Here is a 5,000-nt window from a genome sequence, read left to right as displayed (position 1 = left end):
GTTTCCGAGGCCCGTCGGTCAGGCGCGGTTCGCTCCGCAATCCGCCGGCCGATCGGCACCGGGCGGGGCTCTACGGAAAGAGGGGACCCTCCGGCGTCGAGTGCCGGCGCACCGACCCCGCAGGCTGACCGGGAAGGTTAAGACTCACCCCGCTGAATGCCCGGCCCCGGGCACCCTCCGGCGCCGGGGCCATAACTTCGGGGAGGGAGGTCCGAGCTCCGCGCGGTCGACGGCAGGTGAAAGGGGCCGGTGCGCCGCGGAAGGCGACAGCAGTCCCGTCAGGCTGCACCTCTGCTCGGGCGAACGGCGTCAGGAAAAGGGGAGAGCACTTCCCCACCGATAGCTCCGGAACGCCCGGACCCATTGGCCCGCGGCACCGGTGGCTGCTAGAGGGCCTCCGGCGCCGTCAGCCGGGGTACGTCCCAGGCCGGCCGGACGGCGGGCAGCCGGAGGCAACGGCCTGGAACGGAGCCAGACTTGAGTCGTTCCGTGTGCCGTGGGCAAAAAGGCAGGGCTGCGGGTCAGCGCAGTTTGGCAAACCTAGCCGCAAGTGCGGGAAGGGCGGAGGAGCACACGGACGCCGCCTTCCCAAACTGAGCCCAAAGTGCCCAGGCATGCCCCCTTGATCTCGCCTAATCAGTGAGCCCAAAATAATTTCAGAGTGTGGAAACCTGATCCAAAAAGGTCGAAAAGAACGGCCAGAGATCAAGTCCGAAAGGGGAAATCAGTAACAAGCAAGCAGAGTAATCATTAACCAAAAAGCGCAAAATTATGTTAAAAGTGTGAAATCATTAACCAAAAAGTCGAAAATAATGTCCAGAGACCAAGTCCGAAAGTACAAATAATTAACCAGTAAGCAGAGTCATCATTAACCAAAAATCGCAAAAGTAAGTAAAAAGTGTGAAATCATTAACCAAAAATCGCAAAAGTAAGTAAAAAGTGTGAAATCATTAACCAAAAACTCGAAAATAATGTCCAGAGACTAAGTCCGAAAGGGCAAATGGTTAACCAGTAAGCAGAGTAATCATTAACCAAAAATCGCAAAAGTAAGTAAGAAGTGTGAAATCATTAACCAAAAATCGCAAAAGTAAGTAAAAAGTGTGAAATCATTAACCAAAAACTCGAAAATAATGTCCAGAGACCAAGTCCGAAAGGGCAAATGGTTAACCAGTAAGCAGAGTAATCATTAACCAAAAAGGGCAAAAGTAAGTAAAAAGTATGAAATCATTAACCAAAAAGCACAAAATTAAGTTAAAAGTGTGAAATCATTAACCAAAAAGTCGAAAATAATCTCCAGAGACTAAGTGCGAAAGGGCAAATGGTTAACCAGTAAGCAGAGTCATCATTAACCAAAAATCGCAAAAGTAAGTAAAAAGTGTGAAATCATTAACCAAAAACCCGAAAATAATGTCCAGAGACTAAGTCCAAAAGGGCAAATGGTTAACCAGTAAGCAGAGTAATCATTAACCAAAAATCGCAAAAGTAAGTAAAAAGTGTGAAATCATTAACCAAAAACTCGAAAATAATCTCCAGAGACTAAGTCCGAAAGGGCAAATGGTTAACCAGTAAGCAGAGTAATCATTAACCAAAAGGCGCAAAAGTAAGTAAAAAGTATGAAATCATTAACCAAAAAGCGCAAAAATATGTTAAAAGTGTGAAATCATTAACCAAAAAGTCGAAAATAATGTGCAGAGACTAAGTCCGAAAGGGCAAATGGTTAACCAGTAAGCAGAGTAATCATTAACCAAAAAGCGCAAAAATATGTTAAAAGTGTGAAATCATTAACCAAAAACTCGAAAATAATGTGCAGAGACTAAGTCCGAAAGGGCAAATGGTTAACCAGTAAGCAGAGTAATCATTAACCAAAAATCGCAAAAGTAAGTAAAAAGTGTGAAATCATTAACCAAAAACTCGAAAATAATCTCCAGAGACTAAGTCCGAAAGGGCAAATGGTTAACCAGTAAGCAGAGTAATCATTAACCAAAAGGCGCAAAAGTAAGTAAAAAGTATGAAATCATTAACCAAAAAGCGCAAAAATATGTTAAAAGTGTGAAATCATTAACCAAAAAGTCGAAAATAATGTGCAGAGACTAAGTCCGAAAGGGCAAATGGTTAACCAGTAAGCAGAGTAATCATTAACCAAAAAGCGCAAAAATATGTTAAAAGTGTGAAATCATTAACCAAAAACTCGAAAATAATGTGCAGAGACTAAGTCCGAAAGGGCAAATGGTTAACCAGTAAGCAGAGTAATCATTAACCAAAAAGCTTAAAAATATGTTAAAGTGTGAAATCATTAACCAAAAACTCGAAAATAATCTCCAGAGACTAAGTCCGAAAGGGCAAATGGTTAACCAGTAAGCAGAGTAATCATTAACCAAAAAGGGCAAAAGTAAGTAAAAAGTATGAAATCATTAACCAAAAAGCACAAAATTAAGTTAAAAGTGTGAAATCATTAACCAAAAACTCGAAAATAATGTGCAGAGACTAAGTCCGAAAGGGCAAATGGTTAACCAGTAAGCAGAGTAATCATTAACCAAAAAGCGCAAAATTATGTTAAAAGTGTGAAATCATTAACCAAAAACTCGAAAATAATGTCCAGAGACCAAGTCCGAAAGTACAAATAATTAACCAGTAAGCAGAGTCATCATTAACCAAAAATCGCAAAAGTAAGTAAAAAGTGTGAAATCATTAACCAAAAATCGCAAAAGTAAGTAAAAAGTGTGAAATCATTAACCAAAAACTCGAAAATAATGTCCAGAGACTAAGTCCGAAAGGGCAAATGGTTAACCAGTAAGCAGAGTAATCATTAACCAAAATGCGCAAAAGTAAGTAAAAAGTGTGAAATCATTAACCAAAAATCGCAAAAGTAAGTAAAAAGTGTGAAATCATTAACCAAAAACTCGAAAATAATCTCCAGAGACTAAGTCCGAAAGGGCAAATAATTAACCAGTAAGCAGAGTAATCATTAACCAAAAAGCGCAAAAATATGTTAAAAGTGTGAAATCATTAACCAAAAACTCGAAAATAATGTCCAGAGACTAAGTCCGAAAGGGCAAATAATTAACCAGTAAGCAGAGTAATCATTAACCAAAAAGCGCAAAAGTAAGTAAAAAGTGTGAAATCATTAACCAAAAAGTCGAAAATAATGCCCAGAGACTAAGTCCGAAAGGGCAAATGGTTAACCAGAAAATCCGTCGAATAATGTCCAGAGACTAAGTCCGAAAGGGCAAATGGTTAACCAGTGGAAGGGCGATCAAGCGGAAAAATTTGCCCCGGTTACCCGGGATGGAGTTCCAGAGGTCCGGCCAGAGTTGTCAAATTCGTCCCGCTGATCGGACGCTTGTCATTCGGGTGGCTGGGGGTTGGCGGGGTATCTGCACAGTAGTAGGAGGTGGCAAGTCGGGACTTGGACGTTTATTCCAAGAGTCCACCCGAGCCTCCAGGTCTGCAGAGACCGACCCTAGCTGCCGCCCAACCGACTTTTAAGCCTTTTTCGGATGGGGATTTTTTCCCATTTTCGTCCATTTTTCGGGTTTTCTGTCGGGCTTAATAGGCGGCAGCCTGACCCCCGGCCGAGGCGGGGGGCGCACTCTCCCTTGCGTAAGGGTCCGGATTTGCCCCGGAAAGTGCCCCCGACGGCCTCCCGACCCGGGTGCCTGCAGGGCGGGGGAAAGGGTAGTCCCAGCCGCAGGAAATCATTAACCAAAAGACTTAGCCGTCGGGGCAGAGGCTAAGACCCGGGCTGGTGAAATCATTAACCAAAAGGAATGCACCCTTTTCCGAAAGTGCAGGCCGAAATAAGGCGAGCCTTGGGCCGGGAAGGCCAAAACCCCCAACTCATGGAAGTGTATGGGGTCGGACTCGGCGACTTTCCCGGGCCCCGAGTTGACCTTTCCCCACGGGGGCGGTCAAGTTGCTCCCGCCAAGAGGGCACGTTGCATTTGCTGCCGCTCTAGTCCCCGGGCTAGTTAATCAGTTGCCGTCGGAAGTCCCGATGCCGAAATGAAAAATGGCCGTTGCGGCGATTTGGCGCCTCATTTTCGGAAGGACTACCGGCAGGCAACCCGCCGAATTGACACTTGCGATTCGGGTGGCTGGGGGTTGGCGGGGTACCCGGAGATTTTCGGGAACTCGATTTTCAGAACTTTTGCTGGCAGCGGTTGCACTTGCAAAGTGGCCGAAGAAGTGCTCCCTCAAGGAAGGACCTTCTTTTGAAATAAAAGACCTTCCGAAGAGTGCCTGGAAGTCATTTATGAGCATTTAAGGGTAAATCTGGCGGACTTTCCATGCTCTGTTGCCGGCTCTGAAATATCGCACAGTTGGGTCTAGGCCGGTAGACTGGCTGTGAAAACAGACAAAGTGTTTTGGCGAGCGAGAGAAAACAAGGCCTAACAGATTGGGGGGTGCGGAGGCACACCACACCCACAGGAAAAGAATTAATGAAAAAAAAACCAAAGTCTATGACATGTCTGTTGGTACAGTGAGAAAAGCAAAGAAGGGAGGCTGCGATGGCAGAGCAAAGCCGACCTTCATACAGATATACATGTCAAAGAAAGAAACTATGCCCGCAAAAGACTTGGTGCGAAATAACAAGGCTCCTTGTGAACGGTTATCTTTGTCTGTCAGGCGCAGATTGTGGCGGCGTCGCCTGGTTTCCTTGGGTTGCACTACATGTATGTCCTATTCTCAAACGAAAAGTGCGTGCCCAGAATTTTGTCCAAGTTAGGCGACGCACGCCGGCTGGCATCACCTCTCCGTGCGAGCGCCGAAAGCTTTGGTCGACCTGTTTGGCTACGCTGGTCGCGGTTGCTCCTTACAGTCATGGGGACGGAAAACCGATGCGAGTTGACCAGGCGACGTCAACCAAGTTGCATGCTTTCTCCCCCCCCCCCGCCGCCGCCAACCCCACACTGTGTGAAAGGAAAAAAAAAGTGCGTGCCCAGGTCACTCGATCGATACGGCGAGGACTGTCCGACGTTGGAGGGCCCAGGCGGGCTAGC

This window comes from Heterodontus francisci, unplaced genomic scaffold (assembly GCF_036365525.1).
Source record: "Heterodontus francisci isolate sHetFra1 unplaced genomic scaffold, sHetFra1.hap1 HAP1_SCAFFOLD_1621, whole genome shotgun sequence".
In the NCBI taxonomy this organism is placed as follows: Eukaryota; Metazoa; Chordata; class Chondrichthyes; order Heterodontiformes; family Heterodontidae; genus Heterodontus; species Heterodontus francisci.
The sequence above is the reverse complement of the archived record's forward strand: the minus strand, read 5'-3'. Positions refer to the sequence as shown.